This window comes from Lethenteron reissneri, unplaced genomic scaffold, assembly GCF_015708825.2.
Source record: "Lethenteron reissneri isolate LAM-NWPU_2019-01 unplaced genomic scaffold, ASM1570882v1 scaffold_115, whole genome shotgun sequence".
Taxonomy (NCBI): Eukaryota; Metazoa; Chordata; class Hyperoartia; order Petromyzontiformes; family Petromyzontidae; genus Lethenteron; species Lethenteron reissneri.
Genome location: NW_026890838.1, coordinates 146,324 through 163,361, shown reverse-complemented (window position 1 = coordinate 163,361; position 17,038 = coordinate 146,324). Strand labels below are relative to the sequence as shown.

The following is a 17,038-nucleotide window of genomic DNA, read 5'->3' as shown; positions in this document are numbered from 1 at the left end:
GAGTTATACGTGTCGAGCGTGTTATGCCACGAGTGTATTGCAGGTATCGACCTCCTGGAAAAGTTGGGGCTCAACGTGCAGCCCCGCCGGCGATGCGCCACCGTGGAGGGCAGTGGGGAGCGGATTCCTTTCTTGGGACAAGAGCCGGGTTGCCCTCGCTTTGAGCCCGTGGCCGCTATCCTGGCGTCGTCCGTCACTGGTGTTCCACTGGGTTTTCCGTTTTTCTCCCTAACCTAAACTCAAAATATATTTGGTGGTGATCAAACAATCCAATGCAGGACCCTCCTGAAACATAGTTTTTAACTGCTAAATAAGAAATTAAATTGGAAAACCCTCAAACACAGTACACTATTTTTATTTTACCAGGTGAGGCCATCTGAGCTGCATAGCTCTTTTTCAGAATCGACCTGGACACAAATGATAGCTCAACTTAGTGGGTTATAATATGGAAATGTTTTGCAGCAAAATTCTCAAAATGCATGTTTCTAAATGTGGAGAAAAATCAATGCCACTACAGGGAGAGAGAGAAAAAAAAAAATGTAAACTGCAATTATAAATGCGTCAGGGTTGGAATCGAACCCACGACATTCTGCATACCATGTGAGGTAGTTAACATCTTGCCACCCTAGTACAATATATCACACACAAATAAATTACAGTGAAACCTTGGATTGCGAGCATAATTCGTTCCGGAAACGTGCTCGTAATCCAAAGCACTCGTATATCAAAGCGAATTTCCCCATAAGAAATAATGGAAACTCAGATGATTCGTTCCACAACCCAAAAATACTGTATTCATATAAAAATGATTAATACAAAATACTTTTTTATATTTTTATTTAATATAAAGTAATCAAATTTATTAATTACATTTAATCGTGGCTGGTGTGAGGGAGACGAGAGAGAGGAGAGGAGGAGGGTTATTGTGTAGGACGAATTTCACTTGCAGTACAGTTACTAAAGAACAGTCAATACACTTGGACACAAAATAATAAAATGCTTTACGCACACACACGTGGTCACAGCACTATACTGTAGTAAACAGTATACGCTTGCACGGATGGTGACTATACGAGTGAGGCACGCCGACCGAGACAGAGCATGAGAGATGATTACCCACAATCCCGCAGCGAGAGAGAGAGAAGAACCATTGGCTCAGTTATGTATACCGAGCCAATGGTGTATACTGTACGTACTGCTCGTTTTGCAAGACATCGCTCGTTTATAAAATTATTATTTATTTAAAAAATTTGCTCGTCTTGCAAAACACTCACAACCCAAGTTGTTACTCGCAATCCAAGGTTTCACTGTACAATGAACACACTGACCCTGTACACACTCTACACGCGTGACTCACTCTCAAGCAGAGATTGCAACCAGGTACCCGATACCCGTACCCTACCCGATACCCGGCTACCCGTACCCGGCCACCCGTACCCGGCCGGGTACGGGTAGCCGTTTGCGACCCTGGTGCGGCCGGGTACGGGTAGGCCGTGAGTCACTGCTGAGTAACCGTTTGTCACTCATTTCGGGTAGGGTACGGGGTAGGGAACGGGTACCCGTACCCGGCCGGGTACAAATGGGTACCCGTACCCGGCTGGGTACGGTACCCATTTGCGACCCTGGTGCGGCCGGGTACGGGAAACGGGTAAGGAATCAAAACCCGTTTGCGACCTCTGCTCTCAAGCACTCGCCCCAACTACTCTTTCCGGTCTGCTCTTGGTGACATCACCCGCCAGACAGAGGGGGAGGCGCCGACTCTGAGGGTGACGTCACCGCGCAACACGGCCGCTCCCCCATACGTCACACACGGGGTATACTCACACAGAGTAGAGTACACTCACACAAAGTATTCTAACACACGGAGTACACTCGCACACACGGGGTAATCTCACACAGAGTAGAGTACATTCACACAGAGTACTCTAACACAGAATAAACTCGCACACACACACAGTACAGTCCACTCACACAGAGTACTCTAACACACGGAGTACACTCGCACACACACACAGAGTAGAGTACATTCACACAGAGTATTCTAACACACGGAGTACACTCGCACACACGGGGTAATCTCACACACACAGAGTACACAGACGCACGGGTTAATCATACACACAGTACACTCGCACACACGGAGTACACTCACACACGCAGAGTACACACGCAGAGTGCACTCACATGCAGAGTGCACTCACACACGTAGAGTACGCTTGTGGAGTACACTCACATTATTTTTTTCTTAGGGTCCTTCGATTTTTTCCCTCCACATTTAGTAACATGCATTTAGATTATTTGGCTGCTATAATCTTCCACGTTTAAAGCCATTTCGTTGAGCTATCATCTATGGCCAGGTGGCTTCTGACAAAAGATTTAACAGCTCTGTGAGCCTTGGTTGGTAATATAAAAATAGTTTACACCATTGGAACCTCATTTGCCAGTAAAAAATATAATTGTTTTTTTTACCCTTTTCCTGGCAACAAAACTGACACCTTCTTTACGAGGAGTCATGTTTGCATAGACCACAATACCTGCAGTCATAATGAAAAAAAAAAACAACTCTGATAATATATGCACTATCCTTGATGTTGATTGGTCCACACACCCGAGACAGCTTACCTTAGAGCCTCGTCTCACATGGTGTTGGACCAGATTACGCCAAAAGGCGCACAACTCAAAGACAATGCACCATCAGAGAGAGAGACGAGGCTCTAAGGAAAGCTGTTTCGGGTGTGGACCAATCAACTTCAAGGACAGTGCATACATTATCAGAGTTATGTTTTTTTTCATTATGACTGCAGGTATTGTGGTCTATACAAACATGACTCCTCGTAAAGAAGGTGTCAGTTTTGTTGCCAGATAAAAGGGTAAAAAAACAATTATCATAAAAATAGTTGTTCATCGGTCTAAAGGGTGCATCAGCAAAACCAACCCGGCAGAACGCTCCCGAATTAGAGTGCTGAGACTCATTGTGGTCATGTACTCGAGTGTGCACCATGGTGGCTGGGAGATGTTAACTGCCTCTCCTGGAATACAGGAGGTGGTGGGTTCGATCCCGACCCCTCCTGTATATTTGGAGTTTGCGTGTCTCTCTCTCTCTCCCCGTGGTCGCGTGGATTTTCCTCCGGATCCTCAGGGTTTTCCCCTCCACATTAAGAGTCAACATCACCACGCGTTTAGAGTATTTGACCGACAGACCTTTCCACACGTTGATAAGCCACTTTGTTGTGGGCAGGTCGCTTCTGAAAACAAGAGCGGTATAGCAGCTGAAGTGGGCTTGGCCTGGTAAGATACAAAAAAAAACTGCAGAAAAAATTAAAAGAAACAAAGTTTCAAAGTAGTGAGCCAGGTGAAGACAAATTAAACTTAAGCAGAGAATTATAGCAAATGCAATCAGGCGAGGGCAGGAGGCAAGGCCCCGCATGGCTAAGCCCCGCGTTGTAATGTTCCAACCTGGACATCGATTCCATCCTCGCTGCTACTCAATTGATATACCTACGAGAGAGAGACGGAGCGAGGCTCTACCTGAGTAAACAACAACAACAACCACAACAACAACAACAACAACCACCACGATGTCAACTTCTCACCTCGGATCTCAGTGAGCGCGCGCGCGGTGCAGCAGCTTCCGGATATGTCGTGACGTCACGCAGCAGCAGGAGGTGACATGACGTCACTAGCGGGGTTCATCACACAATCCCTCCCCCAACGAGCAGCGGTGTAATTGAATAAATTATGTTAATGAGACGGGCCCACGTGGGGTGATTGGGCTTGGCTACTGAACCCGTCGCAATGAAATAGCGACGTTTTTATGAATAAATTATGTTAATGAACCGCCAGTCAAAAGCGCGGTGGAGGGGGTGGGATTGAATATCTTGGTGACATGACGTCACTAGCGGGGAACAGCTTTCCTTGGCGTATCACGCCGACGAGTTAATGAGTGGTGACGTCACTGTGTGTGTACACTGTGTGCTTGTACACTGTGTGTATACACTGTGTGCGTGTACACTGTGTGTGTACACTGTGTGTATACACTGTGTGCGTGTACACTGTGTGTATACACTGTGTGTACAAACTGTGTGTACAAACTGTGTGTGTGTACTCTGTGCGTGTACACTGTGTGTATACACTGTGTGCGTGTACACTGTGTGTGTGTGTACACTGTGTGTACAAACTGTGTGTGTACACTGTGTGTACAAACTGTGTGTGTACCCTGTGCGTGTACACTGTGTGTGTGTACACTGTGCGTGTACACTGTGTGTACAAACTGTGTGTGTGTGTGTGTACACTGTGTTGGCACAGTCGGGGGTACAGATGGTGCATCGGCCAGTCAACTGAGTCAGTCGACCCATGGCACCTGGGTCTACCCCGTGCACATAGCCTGGCACAAGCGCCATGGTGACGTGACCGCCACTTAGTGGCGAATGGCGGTTGTTGTTCTTGTTACTGTGTGTCCGGCAAAACAAGAGATGGCACCTCAGCCAGCCATCTCATTGAGTAGCCATTACCAGATCATCAGCAGATGCAACAGGGCTGACCAGCAGGGAAACAGGTCCCTGCGGGGTGGGCTGGTAGGAACGAACAAATGAATGGCTATAATAAAATGAAATGGCGGGGGTACGATACGAAGGGAGAGTTTGAGGCCTAGTTCTAGGCTTTAGGCCTAGCTGTAGGCTTTAGGCCGCTGTGAGTTAATTTTAAATTTAAATGTTTAATTAAAAGCTATCTCAGGGAATTATAAGGGAATGTTACACTTGTTTAGCCAGGAAAGCCTCACTGAGTCTAAAGGTTTTTGTAGGGTCCTGCCAAGTGTTTGCAGTAGGGGGCGATGTTGCTACACGTAATCGGACATCGGACGATATAATCTATTGTAGGCTGGTTCACTTCGTTCCTACCAGTATAATCCCTTAACGATAACCAGTCATCGATAAGCGTATTATTTTTAACTGCGACGAATCCAATTTATTTATACGGCCATTGTGAGCTTCTCAAACTACATAAATTATTGAAGATGCTATGTGATGTGTAATAAACCCCATTGAGACGACATCGTGAATTGAGAATTCTTTATTCAGTTTCGTTCACAGCTTCCACCACATTCGTTCCTCCAGTTCCCTTGCTCCTTCACGCTGTTGGCTGACAGCGTGAGATTTCCGCGGCCCGCCACGTGGCAGGCTCCGGACTACGGCACCAGCCACGTGGCTTCTCCGCCCCTTTTAATCCCTGGCCCACGTGATGCCCCGCAGCCAATCCTCAGCCACACCCCTGGAACTTTCCCGAAGCTAATGTACGGCTCCAGGGCCACGCCCCTAACTCGACTCCCCATTGGTTGCGGGCTGAGGCCGGCAGCGCCCATCATTATTATCCAGGTGTAACCTCACATTACAAATGTAATGCATTGGGCCAGAGTGAATTTCTGTCACAAGCCGAGTTGAACAGGAAATGGTTCCAACTCCTAGTTACGCAGCTTTAGATGGGCCTGCCCAAAATCATAAAAATCCTCAACGAATGTGAGCAGAGGCAGAGACATCGAAATCAAGGAACCCAAAGCACCAAGCCTCTTTATGGTACCATAGGCCTTAATTACATCAAGAAAGCAGAGATATAGTTTCTAGTAAAAACCCGTACTCCCCTGCTGTACTCGATCGACATAAAATACAGCCGCTCCTTGAATATCGGAAGTTACGTTCTTGGAAAGTGCCGTGCGACAGCTAAAAACGCGATATTCAATACTTAAGCCTTACCCAAGTAATGGCGTTAGGCAAACGTCAACTAAAATTTACATCACAATTGAAATACGTACTGTATTCCAAATGAACTAAAAACTAAACAATTTATATTACCCCCTTGCTATAGAACAGATCAGCAGGCATCTTTCATTCATCGTTCTTTACACAAAACAAAGGAATATATTACACAAACTATAAATACCACGGCCTTCTAGGAATGCATCTGTTCAGTGCAAGTCACCTGTGGACTGGTTTTGGTGTACAATGTCTCAACAACAGTCGGGCTTGCTTCAACTGATGTTCATCAGCAAGGTCCATTTCAAGTCTCAGTTCGACAAAATGTATATACGTAATACAAAATTATAATTAGTGTTCTTGTTGAGAATGTATCGCCTATGCGTAACTTTTAAGTGGCATGCCTTATAACTTACGAGCGGGAAGTACCCGGCGTTGCCCGGGTGAAAAATATATTTCAAAACTTATCTTAAAAACCTTACATATACATACACAGATACTAAGGTATTGTGAAAGCCCGGTGGGCCGTTTGTCCATTTCTCCACCAACAAAATTATAAGAGGCTTGCAAAAGTCCAAAAAGTTAAAGAAAGTGTGGGGTAAATAGTTGATGTAAAAGGTTTCCGAAAATTGTGGATCCCCCCTCAAAAAATATATTTACCCCCACGTAGGTATATATACCTACACACCCTACATACAACAGAGGAAGTAGTATCTATTGACTCTGTAGTTGTATTGACGGACTGTACAGTAGTATCTACTGAGCCAGTAGTAGCTACTGACTGTGTAGTAGGATTTACTGACTGTAGTAACTACTGACTGTAGTAGTATTTACTGGGCCTACAGTAGTATCTACTGACTCTATAGTAGTAACGACTAATTGTATAGTAGTATCTGCTGACTCTATAGTAGTATCCACTGATTATAGTAGTAACTACTAACTCTATAGCAGTATATACTCACTCTAACGTAGTATCTACTGACTCTAGTAGCTACTAATCGTAGCAGTATGTACTGACTGTATAGTAGTGTAATAAAGGACTTTGACGATGCACAGCTTGGTCTCCGTCTCTGTCTATAATTTTGTTATGCCGCTCACACTTCGCCGGTCCCGACCGTGGACTGGCTGTTCCACTGGCGCGCCCCGCGCGCTCTTTCCGTCAGTTGCACTCCCCTCTCCTCCCGCACACCGTTGGCTGACGGTGTGCTTGGAGCCGTCTCCAGCCACGTGGCCGATGGCGCTGGAGACCTTCCACGGCTCGACGTGGTCCCACTTCGAGTCTATGCCAACTGCCCCGAGCCTCTTCCGGATCCCCCTTATATTCCCCTCTCTCGTCATCCCATCTCCACCTTCCACCACGCCCTTTACGAACCTTTCAGATCACGCCCCTAGGCTCCGCCCCTGATCATCCGGGCATCCGATTGGACCGGAGGTGGGCGGCAGACCTCCCCATACGCCCACCTTACTGGGCCCCGCCCCCAATACTCCGGCCGTCCGATTGGCCCAGAGCTGAGCGGCGAAACCTCGCTTGTGCTCGCATTACAGTAGTATATACTGACTGTAGCAGTATTGACTGACTGTAGTGGTATATACTAACTGTTTTAGTATCTACTAACTCTATAAAGCAGTATCTACCAACTCGATAGCAGTATCTACTATCACTACAGCAGTGCATACCGACTGATGTGGTACCTGCTATCACTACAGCAGTGCATACTGACAATGGTGGTACCTGCTTTCACTACAGCAGTGCATACTGATTGTGGTGGTACCTGCTATGATTACAGCAGTGCATAATGTGGTGGTACCTGCTATGACTACAGCAGTGCATACTGTGTTGGTACCTGCTATGATCACAGCAGTGTATACCATTACAGCAGTGCATACTGCTGTGGTGGTACCTGCTATGATTACAGCAGTGCATACTGCTGTCATGGTACCTGCTATGATTACAGCAGTGCATGTTGTGGTGGTACCTGCTATGATTACAGCAGTGCATACTGCTGTGTTGGTACCTGCTATGACTATAACAGTGCATACTGTGTTGGTACCTGCAGTGCATACTGCTGTGGTCGTACCTGCTATAATTACAGCAGGAAATACTGACTGTGGTGGTACCTGCTATGATTACAGCAGTGCATATTGTGGTGGTACCTGCGATGATAACAGCAGTGCATATTGTGGTGGTACATGGTATGATTACAGCAGTGCATACTGCTATGGTGGTACCTGCTATGACTACAGCAGTGAATACTGCTGTGGTGGTACCTGCTATGACTACAACAGTGCATACTGTGTTGGTACCTGCAGTGCATACTGCTGTGGTCGTACCTGCTATCATTACAGCAGTACATACTGACTGTGGTGGTACTTGTTATGATTACAGCAGTGCGTATTGTGGTGGTGGCTGCTATGATTACAGCAGTGCATACTGACTGTGGTCATGCCTGCTATGATTACAGCAGTGCATACTGAATGTGGTGGTATCTGCTATGACTACAGCAGTGCATACTGTGTTGGTACCTGCTATGATTACAGCAGTGCATATTGTGGTGGTACCTGCGATGATCACAGCAGTGCATATTGTGGTGGTACGTGCTATGATTACAGCAGTGCATACTGATTGTGGTGGTACCTACTATGACTACATCAGTGCATATTGCTGTGGTGGTACCTGCTATTATTACAGCAGTGCATGTTGTGGTAGTACCTGTGCCCTTTTGGGCCTTTTTCATAGTTCCCCCAGAACCTCCAGGGAGAGCGTGCTTGCCTCCCCTGGGGGCTCGGCCACGCGAACTCGTTCGAAGACTGGCCGTTGTGCATGACTCTCACACCTTGTTGATTGCCTACACCATTGTCAAACAGTGACTTTCATATGTCGGTGCATGCGTACAATTTTACATGGGTGGGCTGTGCTGAGGAATAAGCGGGTTGACCAGTTCTTCTCGGGATGAGGCCGGGCACGCCGAGGCCCATATAAGCAGCCTCCTCAGGGGGTTCGGGGCTGCCCGTGCCGAGAATGAAAACGCCTCGTGAAGATGCCAAGAAGAGAAGGCCTCCAGTGAGCGGACCTGCCAGCAGCCCTCCTAGCTGGGTCACGCTAGAGTAGCTAAGAGAGAAGTGTGTGTTAACTAGGGTAGGTCGGTGGTCACCACCCTATGTGCAAAGTAAGAGTAACTGTTGAGTCACTGTTGTGTTCATTAATAAATGAGTGTTGTCCCCCAAGAAGTGTGTGCGCCTAAAATGAATCCATTACATTTGGTGTTAGAAGTGGCTAGCGTTAGGTCTTATCCTAGCCAGTATATAATGCGCACGATTACTACAACTTACCTTGATGCTTTCACACGACGAAGACGGCGGGAAATCGTCTTCAGGGCAGCCCCGAGGTCTGCAGCCCTGGTGAAGGAGTGAGATGGCGCTGCAGGCGGGGCAGCAGGACGTACATCACATCGCTGCTTCGCTGTCATCGAGAGAGAGAGAGCCGGAGCTGGAGGAGAGAGGACGCCGCCGCCACTGCTGCGGGTGCCTGGGCGGGAAATTCGGGCGGGAAATTCGCGCGGGAAATCCGCGCGCACAACACGTGCGCGCGGCCGCCATCTTGGCCGGTCGGGACGTGGTTCCCGCCCAAACGCCGTTCCCGCCATTTTCAACTCCTGTGGAGGGAGATTTTCGCCCGTCTTGGTGGCATCCTGTCACAAGGGGATGCCATGCTCGCCATCCAAGATTCTACAAGTTCAACCCTGCCATCATCCGTCCCTCACAGTCTCTCAGGCGAGTCGTGACACAATGCACCTGGCCCTAACAGCACACCTCACCCATCTTAAGCACGCCAAGTTATTTTTGCGTGTTTTTTTTGCTCGCGGAGCTGCAGAACTGTTTTTTCTAGCTGTGCGAGTGCAGAATGAACGCAGCGTCCGTGCTCATGGGGTGCTGTGCCATTTTTTTAGTGTGTGTAAGGTCGCAGTGCGACATCGGTTTATTTTGTTGTTCAGTTCTAGATTTTTGTTGTTGTTATGATTGCGATATGCTACATTTGTTAACGATGTGTTTATTGTATGGGGCTTTCTCGAGATCGCGATGTGCGGACTGTACGTACTGTATATACTGTCTCTCTGCACTGATACGGGTTGTGAGGTGCATTGTTGTGTTCCTTGGTATGGATCGTTAAATTGTGACGTTGGCATATGGTGCCAGTGATTTGGATTGTTTTGATGGCTGTGGCTTATCTGGGGCAATGATTCTGCACATAATGCCCCTGTTATAGTTGCGTGTTGACATGAGTGTGGTCCCGTCATGCTATGGCTGACGGTTTGACCTGACAGCCCAGAGTTCGAGACACTCCGTGGCGTGTCTAGCCTAGTGGGCTGTACGCTCACATGGCTCGGGGAGTTGTGGTCCCGTCATGCTGTGGCTGGCGGCTTGACCTGACGACCCGGAGTTCGAGACACTCCGAGGCGCATCTGAAACAGTGAAACAGAGGCTCAGGGAGCTTATGGTGAGTTACTTTTGAGTTAGGTGCTGAAATCCCGTGGTTGATGTCATAAGGGATTTTTGGTTGGCAGGACCGGTGTGATTCGAAATTCCTGGTGGGTTCCTGTCTGTTGTAGCTCTCTCCGCTCGGTTGCGTGCAGCCAGGGGCTGCATTGCGAGTAGGAGCGTGTGAGCGAGGTGTCTTCTCAGCTCGGTTGAGACAGCTGGTTGCTGCAACGCAAGTCTTGGAGAGATACTGCTTTAAATTCCTCCGCTACGGCTAATGCGTGCGGCAGGCTGTGGTGATGCGCAGAGACGTCGGAGGGTGTAAACATGGGACATGGATTGTCTGTTGTGATTCCCAAAGGAGTATACTGGGATACAAATGCGGGGAGAACCGCGGAGATGTGCGTGTGCGCGGGGATTGCCTTAGAGCAGGCATGTCCAAAGTCCAGATTTCATACGGTCCGCAGCTTCGGTCTTATAATGTGTTATTTATGGCTCGCTAGCTCTGTCAGAATAAATAAATTCCTCTTTCCGCCACACGGTGGCAGCACCATTCTAATGCTCTCTAATTTTGCATCCGTGCCGCGAACCCTTCTTGAATAATTTTTGCCATGGCGACTGCAAAAAAAAAGAGAACAGTTCACAGTGAGGGCCGCCGCTTTCAGGAGCGGTGGGAATTACAATACTTCTTCACTGGAAATCGAGGAAATTGTGTTTGTCTAATTTGTAAAGAGTTTAAGGATTTCAACGTAAAGAGACACTACGAGACTAAACATGCTACAACATACGACAAGCTAACAGGGAGTGACCGCGCTGAAAAAGTAAAGCAACTTCAAGCTGCTCTGGCATCGCAACAGCGATTCTTCACGCCGGCCTGTGAGTCAAAGGAAAACATCACCAAAGCCAGCTACGAAGTGACCATATTAATAGCTAAACATGGCAAACATTTTACAGAAGGTGCGTTTATCAAAGACTGTGTCATTAAAATGGTGGAGAACATTTTCCCCAAGAAGAAGCAAGAATTTATGAATGTTTGCCTGGCACGTAACACTGTGGCACGGAGAGTTGAGGACATATTGTCAGATATTCCGAGACAACTGGGGGGACAGGGGAGTGGCTTTTAATTATTTCTCATAAGCCTGCGATGAAAGCACCAATGCATCTGACACTGCACAACTACTTATTTTTTTAAGAGGAGTTGATGACAACATGAACGTGACAGAGGAGCTGCTTGACCTCAAAAGCCTTAAAGGGCAAACCAGAGGAACAGATGTATTCGTTTCTGTTTGTGAAGCTGTTGATGATATGAAACTACCATGGAGTAAAGTTTCTGGGATCATTACCGATGGTGCACCTGCCATGGCTGGTGAGCGAAGTGGATTGTCCACACTGATCTGCAATAAAGTCAGCGAAGAAGCAGGTAACGCTATTAAACTTCACTGTATCATTCACCAGCAGGCTCTCTTGCGCCAAACATCTCAAATTTGACGATGTTATGAAACCAGTGGCAAAGGCAATCAATTCTATTCGCGCTAAAGCTCTATACCACCGACAGTTTCAGCAGTTCTTGCGTGACATCCAGGCTGAATACGGTGACGTAATATATCAACGATGTGAGGTCGCTAAGTCGGGGGTCCGCACTGCAGCGATTTTTCTCTCTCAGAGGAAATTGGACATTGTTTGGGTGAGAAGGGACAACCAATTGAAGAACTGTCCGATCCTGTATGGCTGGTAAATCTGTCTTTTTTGGTTGACATAACGAAGCATCTGAATGCGCTGAATGTTAATCTTCAAGGGAAAGATGCAGTGGTGAGCCAGCTATATGCTCACACCAAATACTTTGGAACCAAACTGCAACTTTTCCAAAGACACTTGTCCCAAACAGAGCCCTGCACCGCGCACTTCCCAGCTTTGAAAGAGGTAATTGACAGTTTCCCACAGAACAACATCGGTGCGCAAATGAAGAGTTATGCATCAGCTATAGCATCTCTTTCTGTGGAATTTAACAAACGCTTTCGGGACTTTGTAGTTATTGAAAAGGACATGTTGCTTTCTCTTCTCCCTTCTCCGTGGACCCTGATGATGCTCCTCCACAGCTGCATCTGGAGCTCATTGAGCTGCAGTTTGACGATGAGTGCCGCCGGAAACACCAGCAGTATTCTCTTGTTGACTTATACCGGCAGCTGGACAAAAGCAGGTTTCCAGAAATGCGGTCATTCGCTAAGAAAATTCTGTGGTTATTCGGCTCTACATATTTGTGAGCAAACATTCTTAGTCATGAACTTAAATAAGAACCGATTTAGGTCAAGGATGAGTGACTCCAAATTGCGTGGCATTTTATGCATCTCAACCACTGCCCTCAAGCCTGACCTGGTCTCTTTACTGAAATCTAGATGTCAGTATCACCCTTCTCATTTATGTCAGCAAGTTATCTGTTCCTTGATCAATCTGAAATTGAGTGTTTTGAACGGTAACATCTGTCACTATTAACAGTGAAAATCCTAAAGCACACTAATGCACTTGGACTTATGGCACTTGTTTTTATTAAACTGTTGAATAAGATTTGGTTATAACTGTTGATGTTATGTACCTGTAGATGTGACACAAACTCCTGCTTTCTGAAAGATCTTGTAAAAGACAAAATTCACTTGTTTTAAAGTTTAATAACAGACCACTTTGCATTATTTATAACTCCTGTTTAAAATGTTCATGAGACAAATATATGTAACTCATGGAAATTTAAGGTATTCTATACAGTTTGTTCAATGTTATCTGACTGAATGAAAGGCAAAATTGTGTATTTAGAGTTGTTCACGTCTGCCTGAGCGGCTTATATTTGGTTACATTGTCATTTTAAAAATAAAGGTAATTGTGACAATGATAATTGTTTTATAACAGTGTTTTCACGTAACTTTTGTGGTAAAAATGTCGGAAGGAACTATTGGCCCCCGGGCATCTTCACTTTATAAAATTTGGCCCTCTTTGCAAAAAAAAATTATTTTACATATATTAAAATAGAACTCATTTATCGCTTTGGCTGAACGTCACAGTATAAGAGCCCAGAGCGTAACCCCTCCACAGGCCGTGGCGGAGTAGCGCAGTTTTTAGCGCCCTCGCTTCCCATGCCAAAGGTCACGGGATCGATCCCCGCGTCCTCCACAGGCGAATATATTTTTAAATCCTTTATATTAAGTTCGCTGCCACGCATATAAAGGATTTATAGTGAAAAACTTTGTTTTTACGGGTTATACTTATTAAATCCTTTATATTAAGTTCACTTGCTTGCTTGCTTAGGACCGTGCAAATCTTTCGGTCGTTTTTTCACCCACTTCCCGTGATCCAATCGAGCTGACATTTTGCACACAGACTCGTTGTGCGAGACAATTAATGTTCGTGAGAAAAAACATTTCCAAAATTTTACACTGTTTAGGGAAAACAAATTAAATATTTAATTACCAATTGCTTAATACTGGCAGACAATCATCTGACCCATAGGTAGCAGCCATCTCAAGCCAGAGGACGAGAGGACTCTAGCCGCCACGCATATAAAGGATTTAGAGTGAAAAACTTTGTTTTTACGGGTTATACTTATTAAATCCTTTATATTAAGTTCGCATGCTTGCTTGCTTGCGTGCTTACGACCGTGCAAATCTTTCGGTCGTTTTTTAACCCACTTCCCGTGATCCAATCGAGCTGACATTTTCCACACAGACTCGTTGTGCCAGACAATTAATGTTCGTGAAAAAAAATTCCCAAAATTTTACACTTTTTAGGCAAAAAAAAAATTATTTTACATATATTCAAATATAACTCATTCATCGCTTTGGCTGAACGTCCCAGTATAAGAGCCCAGAGCGTAACCCCTCCACAGGCCGTGGCGGAGTAGTGCAGTTGGTAGCGCCCTCGCTTCCCATGCCAAAGGTCGCGGGCTCGATCCCTGCGTCCTCCACAGGCGAATATATTTTTAAATCCTTTATATTAAGTTCGCTGCCACGCATATAAAGGATTTATAGTGAAAAACTTAGTTTTTACAGGTTATACTTATTATTTTTTTGTGCCACGTCGATTTCACATTTTCATTTAAAAAAAGGCTTCAGTCTGCATTATAGACTGGCAGTACACTCAGCCAGCTTAATAACTATTTGTACAGTCTACATTATAGACTGCCAGTACACTCACTCAGCTTAATAACCAGGCTACAGTCTACATTATAGACTGCCAGTACACAAATAATCGAATCTTGGCGCGCTTGGGTTTCAATTTAATGAATGAGTTTTCTTTTCATTTGTATATGTCATGCTTTCAAGTTCAGAAGTTTTTTTAAAATCTATTTTTCCCCCGGGCAACGCCGAGTATTTCCCGTTGGTAACAGTTTATATCAACTCTATAACCAACTTATATTAAACGGGAATAGGCCGATTCTAAAGGAATCTACAACCTTCGATTCCTTTGCGCGATTCAAAGAATCGATTCTTGGCGCGCTCAGGTTTAAAAAAAATCTTAAAGCGTTTTATTTTCATTGGTATGTTATGTTTTTAAGTTTTCAGAAGTTTTTAAATATATTTTTCTCCCGGGCAATGCTGGGTATATCGACTCTATAGCACAAAGTCCTCGCCTGACAAGAGTGGGGTGTCGAGGCCTAGTACCGTGCAGAGCCTCCGGCCTCGCCTAGATTGCCCAGCCGGGCGAGACTGGGGGCTGGGCCGCTACCCCCGCCCCCCCCCCCCCCCCGCGCTAGAATAATACTGTCTAATTTCTATAATTTTATTATCTACCGACCCTATAATGGTAATTGCACACATTGGGGTGGGGGGGGGAGAGGAGGACATGAAACTTTGATGTATTTACCTCAGCGTCGCGTGTAAATGTGTGCGCATATTTTTAACGCGAGTAAGAAATGGCATCCACCCTGCAGCGACGGCGCGCTGCCCGTTGCCAGGGGCAACCCTCGGTCAGCGTCTAGCGCATGCGCAATGGCGTGCTAAATAAATAAATAAAAATCACACTACATCGATAATTAAACCGCTTTAAAGTTTAGGGACGAAAAACGGAAATGCCTATTCCAACCGCGGGGCTCGGGGCGTGCCTCCCGGCAAAAAAATGTCTCGACAAACCCCACGGTCCGAGAGCCAAATCCCCCGCGAGCGTACGCAGACGGACGGACGGACAGAGACAGACAAAAAATGAGACGTTTAGGTTAGATGAATGATCCGACTATGCTCCCGATTTCAAAGACAATATTCTTAGGTTTTTTCGGTAAAGTCACGTAGGTAAAAAATGTAAATTAATAAAAGTAAAATAAAACAAAATAAATTCACATACATAATTTACATTTTTTACCTACGTGACTTTACCGAAAAAAACCTAAGAATATGAATCCTTGCAGTCACGAAAGCTTCAAATCTAGAATTCAAAAACAATGAGTTGCTCCAGAGTCAGATGCGTCCTGATTCACAATAAGTATAACCCGTAAAAACAAAGTTTTTTACTCTAAAGCCTTTATATGCGTGGCGGCTAAAGTCCTCTCGTCCTCTGGCTTGAGATGGCTGCCACCTATGGGTCAGATGATTGTCTGCAGTATTAAGAAATTGGTAATTAAATATTTAATTTGTTTTCCCTAAACAGTGTAAAATTTAGGATTTTTTTCACGAACATTAATTGTCTCGCACAACGAGTCTGTGTGCAAAATGTCAGCTCGATTGGATCACGGGAAGTGGGTTAAAAAAACGACCGAAAAATTTGCACGGTCGTAAGCAAGCAAGCAAGCACGCAAGCAAGCAAGCGAACTTAATATAAAGGATTTAAAAACAAAGTTTTTCACTATAAATCCTTTATATGCGTGGCAGCGAACTTAATATAAAGGATTTAAAAATATATTCGCCTGTGGAGGACGCAGGGATCGATCCCACGACCTTTGGCATGGGAAGCGAGGGTGCTACCAACTGCGCTACTCCGCCACGGCCTGTGGAGGGGTTACGCTCTGGGCTCTTATACTGTGACGTTCAGCCAAAGCCAAGAATGAGTTCTATTTGAATAAATGTAAAATAAATTTTTTTTGCCTAAAAAGTGTAAAATTTTGGGAATTTTTTTCACGAACATTAATTGTCTGGCACAACGAGTCTGTGTGGAAAATGTCAGCTCGATTGGATCATGGGAAGTGGGTTAAAAAACGATCGAAAGATTTGCACAGTCGTAAGCAAGCAAGCACGCAAGCAAGCAAGCATGCGAACTTAATATAAAGGATTTAAAAATACCCTTTGACCCATATCACAAAATAACAGCTCTTACGTGAGTTTTTGTACAGGTTACCACCAAAACAGATACTTTGTCCTGACATCACATATTCTATGTTTGACATTAATACACAAAATGTTGCATGTACGTACAGAAACAGACAAGTATTCTTTCAACTATGATTCAAAATAATCAAAAGGCACATTAGCAACATTTTATTACTATAATGAAATGTACTGCATCACGTTACAACGTATTTGCAAGTTGATCTCTGACGAGATTAGGCCTATATGTGCAGCACTCTTATAGAGGGAAGCCAAGTAGTAGTACATTCTCTATTTGTTGCAGAGGTTCAAGGTTCAAATCCGACTGGCATATCAATCATCGCCCCCGACTTACAAACTCATATCCACATGCAGGCCAGTGAACAATCACCTTGTGACAAACAGGGGCAGATGCCCATTATGGGCACCCATCGAGTGTCTAAGATGAGATATGATACAAAACACTTAAAAGTCGCTCCTGGTTAGAGATCGACCCAACCCACAGGTCCACAAATACTGGCCACGCTTACACTGCAG

The 17,038-nt window shown here is 45.4% G+C and overlaps 1 pseudogene; it reads right to left on the bottom strand.

Moving 5' to 3' along the window:
* LOC133361579 (zinc finger protein 208-like) overlaps window positions 1–17,038 on the bottom strand; it is a 37,673-nt pseudogene that overhangs the window by 18,941 nt on the left and 1,694 nt on the right.